Consider the following 17,143-nt stretch of genomic DNA (forward strand, 5'->3'; position numbering starts at 1 on the left):
GGCGGTGACAGCCAACAGTGGAAAGCGGGAGAATAGGGCGCGGGGGGGGGGGAGTGGGGAAGCGAGAAGGGAGTCGCGTGGTGTGCGCGTGCGCGTTAGGTAGAGCGTTGCAGCGCGTGCCGTGGCAGGAGCGTTTTAACGGTTGTTTTAAGGGTTGTTAAGAGGATGAAGGCGGGAAAAGGCGCGTGAGGCGCCTCAGGCGAGCCTCGCCTCAGGCGCAGCAGGACCATGTTTCGAAGTAAGCGAATACAATGGTACCTTCAGTGCCGTATAAGCTAAACAAGCTATAGCTTAGAGCCCCACTCTCTTGCCTCCCCCCCAATCACTATTAATATACTTAATTGTATTTCAGTTCAACAATGACTTTGATAAAATACATATTTTGTTATGTGCAAATGGTTTTAGATGCCCTTTAGGTACCTAAATTATCATATATTCAACACAAAAAACAGCGACAATTTGTTGTCGACAAAGGGCAGCTGGACATATAAAGGGCCCCGTTACCTTCAGCAGCTTAGGGCCTCATCGAACCTAAATCAGGCCCTGGTACTTTGGTTCTCAAACTTAATCTATTCTGGAAGTCCGTTCCAAAACCAAGGCAGGCTTTCCCATAGAAAGTAATGCAAAACAGATTAACCCGTTCCAGACTTTTAAAAAAAACCATAAAACAGAATTTTAACATGAATTTTGCTATCTAAAGAGACGATTGATCCATAAAATGAAAGCAATATGCAATGTACTGTACTATAAAATAACTAAGATAGTATTGTAGATGATATATATTTTTAAAAAAAATTCTTACATGCACTGATGATAGTCATTGGTTGTGGGCTTTTATCCATTTCCTTTTTTTAAAAAAAATAATATTTATTAAAAGTTTAAGGATTACAGAAAGTAGTAAAAAAAAGAGAAAAAGTAAACAATACAAATCAATACATTACAATACATTAAAAAAAACAAAAGACACAATACATCAAAACGGCTTTTATCCATTTCCACAGTCACACAATCAGTAGCTGAACTGGTTTCCATGCAGTGACAAAACAAACTAACCAAAAAAGCCTCAAAAACCAAAAACGCAAAATAAATAGCAAAAACAAAAGTGCCAAACTTAAATCTGTTCCAGAAGTCCGTTTGACTTCTGAAATGTTTGAAAACCAAGGCGCAGCTTCTGATTGGTGCGGGTACCCCAGAAGCAATAGCTGACAACAGTATCGGATGTTTGGCTTCTGAAAAACATTCAAAAACTGGAACACTTGTGGATTTTTGGCTTTTGAGAACCAAGGCGTTTGAGAACCAAGGTACCACTGTAACTAGACAGTTACTTGGGAAGTTTTCCTTCCTTTTTTCCCAAAAGGGGGAAAAAACCTAAATCCTTCTTCTGAGGATTGAAGTTTGTTCAGATTTTGTAGTGAGCAATGGGACAAAGGAAAAACTGCTTTCTAAGCACTGGGTAAGTGGAATAATAATACAGTAATAATAATAATAATTACTTGTAGCTCGCTCATCTAGCCACTCTGGGCAGCTCCCAACAGAGTATTAAAAACACGATAAAACATCAAACATTAAACATCAGATACCTTCAAAAAGTCAGATACAGTCATACCTTGGAAGTTGAACAGAATCAGTTCCAGAAGTCCGAACTTCCAAAACGTTTGAAAACCAATTTCTTACAAGCTCCTATTCCATTTTTCTTACCAATGAACAACCCCTCTAAGAAAAAGCCCCTACCAGTTTGTATGATAATTTGCTTAAAAGTCTCAAATTTAGACAGACCGTGGCAACCTGTCCTTTTTTGTCCCATGTAATGGATATATATGTATATGCATATGTATCCATTCCCTTATGAGAATTGGTTGGCAGGGATTTCTGTATACAGTCGTACCTTGGAAGTCAAACGGAATCCGTTCTGGAAGTTTGTTCTGTTGGCTTTTTGCAGTATAGTAGCGCTGCAGAGAGCTTGCTGGGGAGACCATGCATAACCAGAAACTCAAAAATAGCTTTAACAAAGGTTTTAATAACAAAAACAAATACTCCTTTTACACTAAACAACAACAAACATGACCCAACCACCAACCCACCCCCCAGGGTAATGGGAGAGCTAGGTGCTGCTCCTTATATACTATACCCAATTGCTGACACAGCTTGATTAACACAACTCAGCAGCACCTGCTATGTTTCACAGCTGTAAGACTGGGTCTCGTTATTTGCCCTGGCCCTGGCCCTTAAAGACATACACAACTTGTGAAATAATAATGAACCTTCACATTTTAAAGTGACCAACATGTTCGACTTCCAAAAACATTTGAAAACCAAAGCTCCTGCAGCCAATCAAAAGCTGTGGAAGCCGTGGCAGATGTTCAGTTTTCAAAAGAACGTTCAGAAACCAGAACAATTGGGAGCCAAAACATCTGAGTTCCAGGGCGTTCGATAACCAAAGTACGACTATAATTATTTATTTCCTTGACGTCTGATGGGAGGGTGTTCCACAGGGCGGGTGCCACTACAAAGAAGCTCCCTGCCTTGTTCCCTGTAACCACACTTCTCGCAGGGAGGGAACTGCTAGGAGGCCCTTGGAGCTGGACCTCATTGTGGACAAACCCTCTGTCACGGTAGCGTACCCTCCAACATTTCTCTGATGAAGATAGGGACCTTCTCTTCTACACCAGGAAGATTCTTTTGCCATTCGATCTCACCACACCCATGTACCTCATTTATACAGATGCACCTGTCACCTTGAGCAAATTATGACCTCTCCTTAACCTACCTCACAAGGTTGTTGTAAACATAAAAATGTGTGAGGGGATGGGATTGTGTAAGCTGCGTAGAGTCCCTGTCGGGGGAAAGGATATATGTATCCTGCACTACTACTTCATTGGACCACTGTCCCTCCCAACAAGCAATCAAATGCCCTGTAGCTGGTCACACCCCCACCGTCTGTTTAAAGCATATGATTTCCCCCAAGGAATCCTGGGAACTCTACTTTGTCAAGGATTCTGGGAATTGTGGCTCTGGGACAGATGAACTGCAGTTCCCAAAATTCTTGGGGTGGAGGAAACCCCATGTTTTAAACATATGGTGTTGATTTGTCGAAAGCCATGATTTGGTTTTGCCGTTCTTGTGGACAATGCTGCATGGGGCGGTGAATAGTAAGAGACAATTTTAGACTGGTCTGTGGACATGTGGGTAGGAGATTGTACCTGCTTTGTGTCTCTTTCCCAGTATTTTTAGTGTGTGACCCAAACAAGTTTCTGGTTAGACTTTCTCCTTGGTAACCATGAGCTGTAGCCAAAAATGAACCTTGGCTACAACTCCTACTTAAGGAGGAGAAAGGTAAGCCATGAAACCAGGTTTGGACTACATACTAAGCCAAACCTAAGCTAAGAGGGCTAGGGATGATCAAAGATGGTGTGATCTCTTCCAGCACATTTATGCAATCATGGGAAGACATAGTCTGCTTACTGTGGTGTGCAAACCAGGCTATTGAAAGTTTGACTGAGTGACATAATCTTTTTTTGTTTGTTTGTCCTGAAACAAGCTGCTTCAGTGCAGTGCATTTGAGGGTGGAGGTACCATTTAGAGACAAGCAAAGTACTGTTTCCACACTTACTGCTTTCATTCCCTTATTACATTATTCTATTTACCTTGCATGGAGCTCAGAGGAGTGGATAAGAGTCCTTCACCACTTGCACTGGTAATATCCATGTAACAACCCTTGGGGAGCTTAGGCAAAGAGAGAGTGCACAGGAGTGACTGGACAAGGGCACAGTGGACTTCATGGCTGAGAAAGATTTTAACTTGGGCCTCCCTGGTGCCAAGTACAGCATTCTAACATGGGTGTTAGAAGCTGGTGGGATTTGTGGGCTACCCTTATTCTAACCACTGCATCACACTAGGCCTCTGGGTGTTAGATCCGGATGTAGCCGTCTACATAGGGTAGACCTATTAAGATCAATGGGATTTAAGTAAGTCACCATTTACTTAATTATCATTGATTTCACTTGGTTTAAGCATGGCTATGCCTGGATCCAATTTTCTGAGAGCAAATGTGGTGTAGCAGTTAGTATGTGTAAAATGCTAATAATTGATGGGTGACCAGCTTCAATATCATCCTGGACCTTGCCTTGGTTTTCAGTAAGCAGGTTGCTATAGTTTCTAGAACAACTGTCAATTACATCTACTGCACATTTTGTTTTTCCCTTTTGGAAAAGATAGATGCTTCTAAATTTCAGGGTTTGATGATAGTAATATGAGCTGTCTCAGGAGATTCAGTTCGTGCAAAATTCTGCAAGTGTCTTCTGTTAAATGCCAAGAGATGGGAGTATGTGCAGCTTTTGCTCTGTGAAGTGTGCTGATTGTCATTGTCCTTTGGAGCCCCCAAAAGGTGCTAGTTTTAGCAGTATTAATCCTCACATAGCAAGAAATCCACATATTTTGTACGCTCCCTTTACTAGTCCTTCTGTTCTCTCTATGCATCAAATCAGATACTGTTTCAGTTACCATTAATAGAAACAAGTGGGAATTGCAACAAAATGTTGCAGTACAGCTTTACGTACTTCCTAATAGGAGTGCTTGTGTGTTCACTGTACAAGCCAGCTAGCTATGCCTCCTTCTAGCATACTAAGTATAAGCTATTAGGGACTTGTAGCAAGCCAATGTCGTCACTCAGCTTTCCCTTCCAAATGCCATTCAGTGTTCTATAGCTTTTGGTGAACAATCAAACATTCAGTATGGTGGTTTCCTATATGTGCTATAGTGGAATTTATTGTTTTCTTTCCTCATGATTGGATTCTCACTTCATTACTACCCTGATGCATCTGGATTCGGATTCACCCAGCCAAATTTTGCCTAGCTATATGTTCAGAGGCGGATATAGGGGAGTGCAATGCGTTCAGTCATACTGGGCATGGGACCTCGGGGGCACCACAGAGGACGCTGCAATTATTATTAGAATGAGAGCAAGAGGAGGGGTGGGTGCAGTATTTTGGTGTCGCACAGGGTACCGCTGAAATTTGAGACCCCAAGATCCACCACTGCAATGGGAACCAGACAAGGCTTGCAGCAAAAATTTATTTGTGTGGTTTTTGAATCTGTTCTGGATTAATTCTGTATTGGACATTGTCGTTTTCCTAATTGTGGTAAGTCTCCGTCAGGAGTTCCATTTTGTAAATATTTTATAGGGCAGCAAGTCTGTTCATGTGTCAGGTATGCTGGCACCAGCGTTTCTTCACATACATGGTGATATCATTTCTATACTTTCTGCTTCATTATTATAGTTAAAATTTACTCTCTTAATCCCATTGAGGCCAAGTAGAGTATTAATACTATGCCCGGTGTCAGAACTAGGCAATTTGGAGCCCTAGGCCTAATGAGTAGTGAGATACCAGAGGGAGAGAAGGGAGGGGAGATAGGAGAATAGCTGAAACGGATGGGGTGATTGGGGAGGGGAGCCCTCTGCAAGGGAACTGTTTAGACCTCTGGCCAAGAGCAAGTTCACAATCTCCCAGCCTATTTTTAAATAGTGTTTCTTCTAACACATAAATTCCACATCATTCCTTGGTAGAAGGGAGCTGGTATTTTCAGATTGTTTGTTAGCCTTTCTGCTTTTGATGTTTAAAATTGTATTGTATTTGTAAATGAAGCATCCCCAGTACCATATCTTTGTAGGAAGCTCCTAAATTGTAGCATCATCATGGAACATGTGTTCCAAACAGTTTCCCAATCTTGGTGAATATAGCTTGATTGTAAAATGCTATCCTGCATCAGAGCACTAGAGGGAACCATTACCCCCTATAAAACTGCCAGGTTTATGACTTGTTTAGTGACACTGGACTGTCAGTATTATCTTCTTTCAGGGTTGTCTTCATTGAGATAACAGAACATTTTATCAGAATGCTTTCTGTTAAGTCTCTGTCCTAAATTACATTCAATTTATGTGCGCAGGAATCCACTAAAATGTGATCCCCTATCTACATGAGTGATGAAAGGTTGCACCATAATTCACTATCCATGTGCATTTTCTGTGGCTGGGTTTGTAAGCAGAATCGCAGATTCAAGCTAAATTTGGTTATGTTATGGAATTGTTCCCAGAAAATAGTTATACTAGTTCAGTCATATGAATAATCATAAACTATGTGTTTTGGTGTAACTTCAAATATTTTATATCAAATATTTGTACTGCTTTTTAACAGGGTATATTTTTGTATAAAAATACTGTTTCCTCATATCAATAATTAAAATGGATGCATAGGACATGTTTTGCGGTTCAACTTTCCTCAATATGTGAAGCATTTTACTACTGCAATCAAGTCCTGGATGGTTTTCACTTGTCCTGGCTGTTTGAATTTAATTTTAATACCTTGCAGCCAAGTCACATTTATTCTATCTTTCTCTGGACTAGAGTGCATAGGTTAGAGAGTTCCTCTCTGCACTGCAGTGGTTTGAATGATTCCACTGAAATTAAAGGTTACTGAATAGCCCTGGAGCTCAGCGTTGCAGCATAACTGAGCACAGTCTTGCCGCAGGACCTGCAGGGTTTGGTGCACATAATCTATGTTTAATGTGTGCTGCATTTACAAGGTGCCCTGACTTCAGATTAAATTATGGGCTCCCAGACCTGCCTTGCAAATTTTCTAAGAGTTCTTTCACACAAAGAACTCTAAAAGCTGAAGTAAAAGGCCGTGTGTCTATAAATGAAAACAGCACACAATTCCAGCTCCTTCAGTCTTCAGAGCCCTCTATTGAATAGCAGTTCTGATCACATGGAATGCAAAACTAAATCTTTGCTTGGCATTATATAAATGCATGTTTTGGCTTTCTTTTCTTTGCACAATACAATCAGGTTCATCTGTTTTATAGAAAACCTTGATTTGGCACTACATGTCATATAAACCAAGCCACTGTCCAAGACAGAGCTCTGAAGGAGTTGAACCATATTTTGCAAGTTTGGTTTGTAGGACAGACCATAATCATTTTACAGGGGAGGACAAGAAAAAAGTAGGCCATATGACAGCACCAAGCACCTTTGTCCTCCCCCTTCCTTTCCCGGCTGTTGTAAGGCAGTGTTTCCCAACCGGTGTTCCGCGGCACACTAGTGTGCCGTGAGACGTTGCCTGGTGTGCCGTGGGAGGGAGGCGGGCGAGTCGGGCGGCGAGAGGCGGGGCGGCGGCAGCGAGGAGAGGCCGCCCAGCGCGGGGCTCTCGCCGTCTGCCTGCCTGGCTGCCTGCGTGGCGCTGACGTCACGGGGCTGTAACGTGCCCCACATAGGCACACGCGGGGCGGCAAGCGAGCTCCCTCCCACATCCCATCGCCGCTCGCTTCGGCCGGCCTACTGGGCTGTCGCAGGCGGAAGGCCTGCGCATGCGCTAGGTTTTCGCGCCTTCGGGATTCCCTTCACGCCTTCCTGCTCCCGGGTCCTTGAGAGCGCGGGAAGCGGCAGCGCGAGACCGGCGTTGAGCCTGGTAGGTATTGCGCTTGCCAAGGCAGTCATTTGGGAAATGAAAACTTGCAAAGCAAGCAACCAGTTCAATCTGAAGTACGTGTATGCTTAATATCCTGTATCTGAAACCTGTTCTGCCCCCTCCCCCACACTTGGTGCCATTTTCATCTACACATGCAGCAGAGTAAGTTGACCCAGAATAGTACCAATTCAGATGGCAGATGGGAGAATGACAGTGCTGAATGCTTTCCCATGTAGAACAGTCCCTGCAAATAAAAACCTAGCATATTTGGAAGAGGGATGCTAGCCTAACCATTACCTTCTATGCTGTTACTATTTTTATTTTTTTTATTTTTACATAAGTAAAAAGTGACCTTTCCCTATCTGGCATGGTGGTGTGCCTCGAGATTTTTTTCATGAAACAAGTGTGCCTTTGCCCAAAAAAGGTTGGGAAACACTGTTGTAAGGATTCTCAAGCTTCAGAAAAAAACATTCAATACTGTCAAAGGGCAAAACCTAGTCCTTTCAGCAGCTGATTAATTGCAGCCCATTGTCACATGTTGGTCTAGAACAGTGTTTCCCAACCTTTTTTGGGCAAAGGCACACTTGTTTCATGAAAAAAATCTCGAGGCACACCACCATTAGAAAATGTTTAAAAAATTAACTCTGTGCCTATATTGACTATATATAAAGTAACTCTCTTTAATAGGAATCAAATAAACACAAAGAAAGTATTTTATAATTACTTTATTATGAAATAGTAAGTAAACAGAAATATGAAAAATTATAAAATACTTTATTCAGTGCGCAACCTGGGCCTGTTTGGCTGAACACAAAGCTGATATTCTGGCTGGAATCGAAGAAAGACACACACGTAGCTCTTCGTCAACAGCTCTCAGTCTCTCTCTGTATTTAGTTTTTATAGCAAATGAAGGAAGAGTAAGCAGGCTGGGGTGGGTTAAGTAAGGGCTGAAAGTGCCTAGATGAAGTGGGGGAAGCTAGAGAGGAGGTACATTCTGACGTTTGAGGATAGACTAGGTTCTTTATGTGAATGATAGGTGAGTTATTTGACAGATCGAACTGAGAGCAAGTTGTGGCTTGTGTAGCTGGGGTGGACATGAATGTTTGGGGTGCAAACCCCAGGCCGGCCAGGTCCGAGGGGGGGCAGGGAGAGACGGGCCTGCCTGCCTCTGCCTGCGCTGTGGTGTGTTTTGCCCCGACCGACGGACGGACCGACCTGCCAGCTGTCTCCGCAGTAGCAGCGCAGACTGGAGCTCCGTCATTCTCCCCGCCGGTGCCCATGGAGGGGAGTGTGGGGCGGCCGCTGTGGAAGCGACGGCGTGCTCCTCCTCCTCCTCTTGCCGGGCTAGAGCCAGCCGGCTAGCGCTCGCCCCTCCTTGCTCGAGCCGACCCCGCCGCCGGGGGCCTTCCCGTCCTCTCAGCGGCGCCGCCTCACGTCCCTCGTCCGGGGGTTGGGAGGGGGCTGGGGGGGGAGGAAGGGGGCGAGGGGGAGCAGCCGCCGCCGCTCCTGAGGAGATTCTGAGGCGGTGGCGGGCGACGCGTGGCGGAAGAGGAGGGGTCCTGCCAGCCCCGCGTTTCTCTCTCTCTCTCTCCCTCACAGAAACTTTCCCCTCAGCTTCTGCCGCTTTTTCTCTTCTTTCCCTCTTCCTTTCTTTTTTTAAAAAAAATGAAAAATCTTTCCTTTCTCTCTTTTCCAGCCCCCCCCTCCCCTCTTCACGGAATTTCACTGCACTCGGGCGCCGCGGCGCGCAGGCGCACTGCTCGCTCCTCTTTCCGCGCAGGCGCCTTCTCTCGCTCTTTCGCCTCCTTTTCTTTCTCGATGGTCCGCCTACAAAGGAGCGAGGGAGGCGCCCGCCATGTTTGGATTTGCATCCAGCAGGAGATGCCGCCCCGCCTCTCGCCGCCCGACTCGCCTGCCTCCCTCCCACGGCACACCAGGCAACGTCTCGCGGCACACTAGTGTGCCGCGGAACACGGGTTGGGAAACACTGGTCTAGAAGCGCCTCTTGATTAACGCCAATATTCCAGATTAAGGAGGAACCAACCATAAATCATGCCAGAGATGGAGGCTCGTCCATGGTAGGGACACACTCACAGGTTGCACCTTTTCTGCCTTTCAGGTTGGCAGACACAGGCTTGAGCAGCACAGTGGGATGCAGTGAGCTCCCCAGACCCCACTGGAGAACATTGCCAGGATTTTTGCCTCATAACTTGCCTGAACCTCCCCACTGTCTGCAGAGGGCAGCGGGCGGCAGTCACCATTGACTCGTGACATAGCCGGGAACCCCATATTGCTTCTTTCTATACTGCCTCATCAGTTTCTCCCACTTCCTTATTACAGTGGTACCTCTGGTTGCGAACGGGATCCGTTCCGGAGGCCCGTTCGCAACATGAAAAGAGCACAACCCGCAGTGGCGTGTCTGTACACACGCGGGTTGCGATTTGCCGCTTCTGCGTATGTGCATGATGTCATTTTTGTGCTTCTGCGCATGCGCGAGTGGCGAAACCCGGAAGTAACCCTTTCTGGTACTTCCGGGTTGCTGCGGGATGTAACCTGAAAGAATGTAACATGAAGCGGATGTAACATGAGGTATGACTGTATTCTCCCCATCACTTTCTCCTTTATTCATGACAGAAGACATTTGAATGACATGACAGAAGAACCTCATTGACTTGTGGTCAGCAGGTACCATATTTTTTCATAGCTGCTCCTGCTGAAGCAGGCTCACTGGATTTTGCCATCAATTATCCTTCCTCTCAGTGCCTCACATATCTTCCTCCTATCATTGTGGTTATGAAGGCATTCTGCAGATTCTGAAAGACAGAATCTGTGTTGCAAATTGAGGGGCAGAGTGCTGCCAAAGGTTTTTGGGTAGTGGGGAGAAGGGATTGTGTTTGTGGGTTTAATACAGTGGTTGGTAAGGAAGGAATGGTTAGAGGTATAAATAGTCTCAATTTCTAAAATATTTTTGAGCTCAGCAAGTTCCTGGTCTAACAAATAGTACTATGATTGTGTGTTTCAAACTTGGGCAACACAGAAACAGTTCTTTATAATAAAACAGTATTGAACTGGCTGATAGATAAAGTTAAGCAGTGCTACAGTTCATCAGCTCCCATTTGGGTGTCATATGATCTATTCCAAGGTTTTCCCTGGAAGGCTCTTTCCTTGTTTTTAATTGCCATGTCTATGGTCCTCTGGGAGAGAATAGGGAAAGAACTGTCCTGATTGCAACTTGAATAGTTTGTATAATAATAAACTTATGTTAAACTTGGATAGACTCTCAGAGACTTCCTCCTGGTGGAGGCCAGAGTCTCTCAGCAATCACTTTGTTGGCAGACAGCTCATTTGAAGAGCATCTGTTTCAAATTTATCGTTCTCTGTTGTCATACTTAAGTGTAACAGATTCTGGTTCTTGCTTCTCTTCTCTGCAGACCCTTTTACCAACTGCAGCCCCAGCTGAGCCTTCTCCCCGAGGTCTCAGTAACACCTTAGGCCAGCCTGCCCCAACGGACAGAAGAGCAGGTGCTAAGCGGGCTATAGATAGTGGAGTAATTCTCTTTCACATCCCAGAACACACACATGGGCATGCAGGGTGCCACACACAGCTTTCCTATTACATAGCCTCTCATTAGCTTGATGTGTGTGGGGTTATTGTAATGAGGGAATCTGTGGTGTCTGTAACAAAAGATCTCTGTAGTAATAATGATAATATTGGAGCTGGGTGGACTGTCATGAGCCAAACTCATACACTGACACTGCCATTCCTACAACAGAAGTGTTCCGTAGAAAAACTTTACATTTTCTCAGTTTTTCATGCATTGAACTGTGTCCCTCTGAAACTTCCTAAGGTTTTGCCATATTTCTCTCTCACAATTTCTTAGATCAGTGCAAAATCTCAAATGAATCAAGAAAATCTTGCCTGTGCTTGACAAACATAAAGTTTACTTATATGTAACGAAATATGGTAAGCACTTAAATGTATTACCCCAATGCAAATTATGATCACTTTAGCTTGTGATCAGATCTTTATAATTGCTGGTAGAAGGAGATGGCAGAAGATTACTCCTGAGAACTAAGCATTTTTGAGGCAGGTTTGGTGAGAAATGGAGAATCTCTGATTAATATATTCTCCTCTGAAAGCAAGCAAGGTGATTTTGTACCACTGTAGAGATGTTGAGGGGTAGGGAAAGGGACATAAAACTAAACTGGGCAGGCAGAATGCAATAGAGTATTTTGAAAGAGGTCGTGGCTGGGTGCCTTGAACCGTGAAAGGGGAGGGGGAATATATATTTATTTATTTATTTATTTATTTATTTATTTATGCAAATCCCATCTCCCTTTCTAATCAAATCATGCAGACAATTCCTCCTACTGATCTACATTTGGATGTAGGAATGCATGGAACAGATCATATGCTCAGAATGTCTTCATAAAAATAAGAAGTTTCAAAATCAGAAATATAACTGGCCAGGGGATGGAGAAGTATTTGCATATTTTAACTTTTTACACCTGAGACAGAACAGCTACAATCTTGCATAGTAATTGCTCTGAAATGCAGGCATCCTTTGACCGCAGTGCTAATTTGTTGCAGTATATGGAGTTTGCAGACAGGGAAGACTGCAGCCTTCCTCACTTCCTACTTACCATTTATAGCTTTAACCCACTTCTCAAGAAAATAGAAGAAATCTGGGAGCAGCTCATTTTGAAACATACAGTGCAATCCAATACATGGCTGCCCACAAGTAAGTTCCATTGAGTTCAGTAGCGCTTACTTCCAAGTAAGTGTGTATAGGATTGCAGCCTAAAACAGTATTTTCTGCTCTTTTGCTCTTTTCTGAAGGAGAGTTAGCTTGGCTGCGTGCCTGCCTGCCTGCTGGCCTATTGATCCCCTCAATGAGGGATTTGTATGCATTTGATTGCATATTTTTCTGCTTCTGGTAACCTTGTGCCTACCTTGTCCACTGCCAGGGAAACCCTGTGAAAATAAGATTTATTGAGAAATTCAAAGTAGTGCTATATAAAAATAGAAGCTAGCAACTCTTAGCTTCTCTTTCTTGCCCTTTCTAGTTTAAAGCATTCAGAAGTGAAATATCTGAATGCAGCATAGGCCAAAGGGGACCTCAAATTAAGTTTCCTTCCTTTTTTTCAGAGAGTGGTTTTGTGAGGGTTTATCTGATTTTTACTACTGATTTACAGCAAGCGGGGGCCAAAGTACACATGATGTGGGATATCTATTTTCAGACCTCCAAATACTTTTTTTTTTTTTTTTAAAAAAAGCATAGCTTAAAAGTAACTGGGTATGGCTTGGGGCCACAGGACTGAGAATATGTAGTCTTTGCCTCCCTTACTTATTTCTCCAAGTAAGTAATAAATAAAAAAATACTGCCCAATATCACCTTTGAGATTGCTATAATGGTCTTGCTGGGTAAAAAAAACCAGAAACAACAAAGATATATTTTCTTCCCTGTGGAGTGTGTAATTAAAAAAATAGCACAGACTGACAGCACCACTACCTTAATCCAGTTTGTTCATATGGTTGCTTTTAAGTTTTTTTAAAAAACTGTTAGGCACCTAAACACTGATTTCTCACATCACGTGTAGTTTGGCCCAAAGTAATTATTGAACTGCTATCTTCTCATACCTCAAATCCCTTCTGGTTTTGAGCCTGGAGAGCAGGTTGGTGCATAACCCATGAAATTTAGGAAACTTTCCTTCATACCACTTCATGGTTGTAGAATGTCTCGCCAGAGCCTATGGAACGAATGTATTTATTGTAAGGGAAGGGCAGGAGGGGTGCATTCATGAGCCAGGCTCTGGTGTCTTGATGTCCTGTACCACTGGTGCCTTGCCAAATATGGGGGATCAAGGGCACCATCTAGGCTGCAGTACCCGTCAGCCTGAATACAGTAGACTAATTTGGAACAGCCATTTATTACAAAACTTGGGCTTCAGAAGCTGCTTTTCAGTCTGAGCAATTTTCCAGGCCAGTGGGAGTAGCAGTGCAGATGGCTCCTTGGATCCTGATTTGTGTACTTTTGAACTGGCCCTGACCATATCCCTCCTGTGCTGAAAATCAGCTTACCTGTATCTTTGCACCAAACACCTGGAGCAGACTCCTGAGGCCCAACAGTATATTTAGAAAATATTACATAAATACAAAAGAGTAACATAATTAATTTTCTGTGTAATTTTCTCTCTGGTGGAAATCCATGCCAAATTTATTGGACTGAAGAAGATTTCCATGACCACATTTGAAGAATGTACTAAGTTGCTATAAAACATAGTTACCATCCTAGTTTCAGAAAATGTAAAATTCTTACGTCACATCTACACCATACATTTAAAGCACATGACTTTTGTAAAAGAATCCTGGGAACTGTAGTTTACCTCTTACAGAGCTACAGTTCTCAGCCCCTTTAATTGCAATTCCCAGGATTATATGGGATAAGCCATGTGCTTTAAATGTATGGTGTGGGTGTCTGACCTTACATAGTTTTGAACTTTATTCAAGTTCAAATTTAGAATTTCAGACAGTTTAGTCTGGAGAAGATTATGAATCTCAAGAGCTTGCACACCCTTTAACTTAGTGGTGGGAAACCTATGACTCTGCAGCATATGTAGCTGCACTACAATCCCATCATTTCTGACCATTGGCCATGCTGCCTTGGACTGATGGGAGCTTGAGTCCAACAACATTTGCAGGGCCGCAGGTTCCCCACCTCTGCCTTAAGTTGAACAGAGGTTATCCGTCACTTTTAACACCCCTTACCACATATAAATAAGCATCTATTCCTATTAGTGACTCCTTGCAATCTGGAAAAGCAGTAATTGCATATCATTAATTGTGTTTGTGTTAATACAGACCTCAGCAGTCAGGGCTGATATAATAGCTGTTGTCAGAAATGAATTGGTACCATCTGGCTTTGTTGGGTTGCTATTGGGTTCTGCTGCTTTGTACTGAAGTGAGGTCTCCAAAATGCACTGAATGAGAATAGATGAAACAACCAATTGACTCTCTTTTCTCTGTCATCTTGGGTACTTCAGAGCTATGAAAACGCACATGTACTTGTCAAGTGGACACAAAAAAGAGGTCAAGATGTCTATTTTACTCTGGCCAGGTCGTGACCTGAGGCTCTGTGGCCAGTGTCTCCAAATCCCTGCGAGGCAGTGGGCCAGTAGTGAGCCTGTGTGTGTAAGAAACCCTCCCACTGAGAATGTAATTAAAGCAGCTTGGAAACAGAGGGGGAAACTCTGCATTCTCTAGGGCTCATTTTATTCCAGCTTTGATTAATGAGGTTGGGTGGAGTTAATGAACAGGGAGTTTAAAAGAGTGAGCAGCCCAAGCTGATACATCTCCTTTCTCTTGGGAACTTGCTAAGGGTTATGGGCAGCAACAATGATCCAGCAATGGGGGTTTGGGGGATCAGGTGCTGTCCCTCTCTGCTTAGATCATTTATGCAGAGAATTATCTCCAATGGTATTTTTCCTGCTCCTCTGTGCAGGGGCACAACTGACTAACCTCTTCAATTTTGTAGCTTGAAGAGCCAGTGGGAGCTCCTTGAGCAGATCAGGCCATCATGAAGCAGTTAACTTTAGTCTTGATTCCCTTAGGAGTTGCATTGTCTGCGCATAAAACTGCCCTTCTCCCTTGTGTAGTTAAAGAATGTCAGAAGTCCTTTTTAACTGAAACCATCAAAGAGTAGCCCACAGAAAGACCAGCCTAATCTATCACTGCAGGTCTTTCTCACCTCTAATAGCAAAGAAGAAGAAATAGATACTGCTCTGAACTAAGGAATATCTCCATAGGTCTAGGGAGCAATTATTCAGTACATGATGTAGAACAGAATAGTACCATAGTTAAAATACTATTGTGATTCTTTGGGGCTAATTCCCATTTTCATTTAGCAAGTTATCAAATATTTTCCTTTTTTCTTTATTACTGATCAATAACTTTAGTTAGAATCCTAATATCCATTAAAACTCACAATACATTTCTTCCTGAAAACGCACACTTTCTGTGTACCTCTCTAAACTTACATTCTGTCTCCCTTTGTTGAGCTATGTGTCTGCACTTTTATCCCAATAATATTCATAGATATTTTCTGCGATGTGCAATTTAGTACCCTTTGCAGAAGCAAGTTTATGGTCTCAATGATTGCAAACAAATATCTGAAAATGTGGGCAGTTCTGCTAAAGATGTTGATACCTGAGAACTACCATTGATCAAAATCTTTTGAATTCACTATAGCTCTTATTCATTTTCTAATTCTTATTCCTCCCCTTTAATTAGCATTGAAACAAAACAACAAGAAAAACAAGCCCAGCTGTGGACCCAGAACTTCCAGGAAGGTAGACCCATTCTAAAAGACCAAATAAATATTACTGTGGCTGTTTTGGGGGTGGAAATTATATTTAAAGAGGTCTGCTCTTGGCAATGCGGCACCACCAGGCATGCCTTCAATATCGCAACTGGGGATAATATATTCTTAAAGTTTTTTGCCCTGGTACCTGAGAGAAATAGGAACTGAAGGGAGAGAGAAAACCTCTAGGGTAAAAGACTAGTTAGCTGAAAGAGTTAACTACTTGCATGAGCTAAATAGTTCAAGGGGATTACAAATCTGAGAGACAGACAAGTGAAGATGTTCATTGGGTTGTCTGGAAGGCCCAGTTTAACATCTGATTTGCATTTTAGTAATTCTTGTGATGATGTGATGATTGCTATATTACAACATAATATAACATATCAGTCGGTTTCCTTGTTGCTAGCACTAGAGTACGGTACTTTATAAATGATTTTGTTGCATAAGATGGCAAGTAGCAATCGAAGGCCCCGTTTGTTCTTTCCATGAAGATGGCAGCATGTCCTCCAGGTGCAGAAATGCCTCTTAAATCTGAATGCTGGTCCCCTCTTTTCTTCCCAGACCTACACTGCATATAACACCAGTGTCTCACAACAAATATAACTGAAGAATGTGAAGAAAGAGACAATGCATGTGCTTTTGAAAACAAGGGGAAATTATATTTTTTTAAAAGAAGAAAAGGAGTATGTGGCAGCCCCCAGTATTTACAGAGCCCCCACCCCTATTACATCATTAGAACCAGAACATAAACCTATGAATTTAGAAATGAACGAAAAAGATCAATGTTTGTTCCAGATCCTAGGTACTGCACCCTCGCTAAAGGAGGCTGTATGGATGATTCACTAAATGATTGTAGGATGATGTGTGTACCTGAGCTTATGGCCTCAAATTCTCTTTATCTCATACGCTGCTTTTTACAAAAATGACGACTAAACTACTGATCCTAAACTGAATAGTTAGTTGTCCAACCACCCACTCCAGAACCCATTGCTTTCAACTGACTCTCAACTGCCTCGCATTTAAACTCCCTTTCAAATCCTCATCCAATCATCACTCACCACCAGGATTCCACAATCTCTCTTTCCCCCCTCCCTCATTAACATTCCCATAATCTGATACAATTACCTTGTAATACAATGTAATAGAGTTACTATTACATTCAATATTTTATACACGTTGCTCCCTGTAACCATACTGTTAGAAGCACTTGAGCTTCCCATTCCAGGTTCCTAGGAAATGGGGGTGAGCAAACTGCAGGTTCTCCATCCCTGTTTTAAAAACCAGATGTCTTCTTCCAGATGATCCTGGGAATTGTAGTTTGTT

At 43.0% G+C, this 17,143-nt stretch overlaps 1 long non-coding RNA gene across 4 annotated transcripts in view; it reads left to right on the plus strand.

Annotated features, from left to right (window-relative positions):
• The first annotated feature begins 80 nt into the window (after positions 1 to 80).
• LOC309519600 overlaps positions 81 to 17,143 on the plus strand; it is a 75,187-nt gene continuing 58,124 nt past the window's right edge. For 2 of the 4 annotated variants that reach the window (XR_014213857.1, XR_014213858.1), the window contains exons 1-2: positions 87 to 238; positions 15,751 to 15,809. This is a non-coding gene — a long non-coding RNA (uncharacterized lncRNA). Of the gene's footprint in view, positions 239 to 15,750; positions 15,810 to 17,143 lie in introns of all 4 variants that reach the window. The other 2 variants (XR_014213855.1, XR_014213856.1) reach the window with 2 other exon arrangements.

This window comes from Podarcis vaucheri (genome assembly GCF_965113315.1).
Source record: "Podarcis vaucheri genome assembly, chromosome: 15".
Classification (NCBI taxonomy): domain Eukaryota; kingdom Metazoa; phylum Chordata; class Lepidosauria; order Squamata; family Lacertidae; genus Podarcis; species Podarcis vaucheri.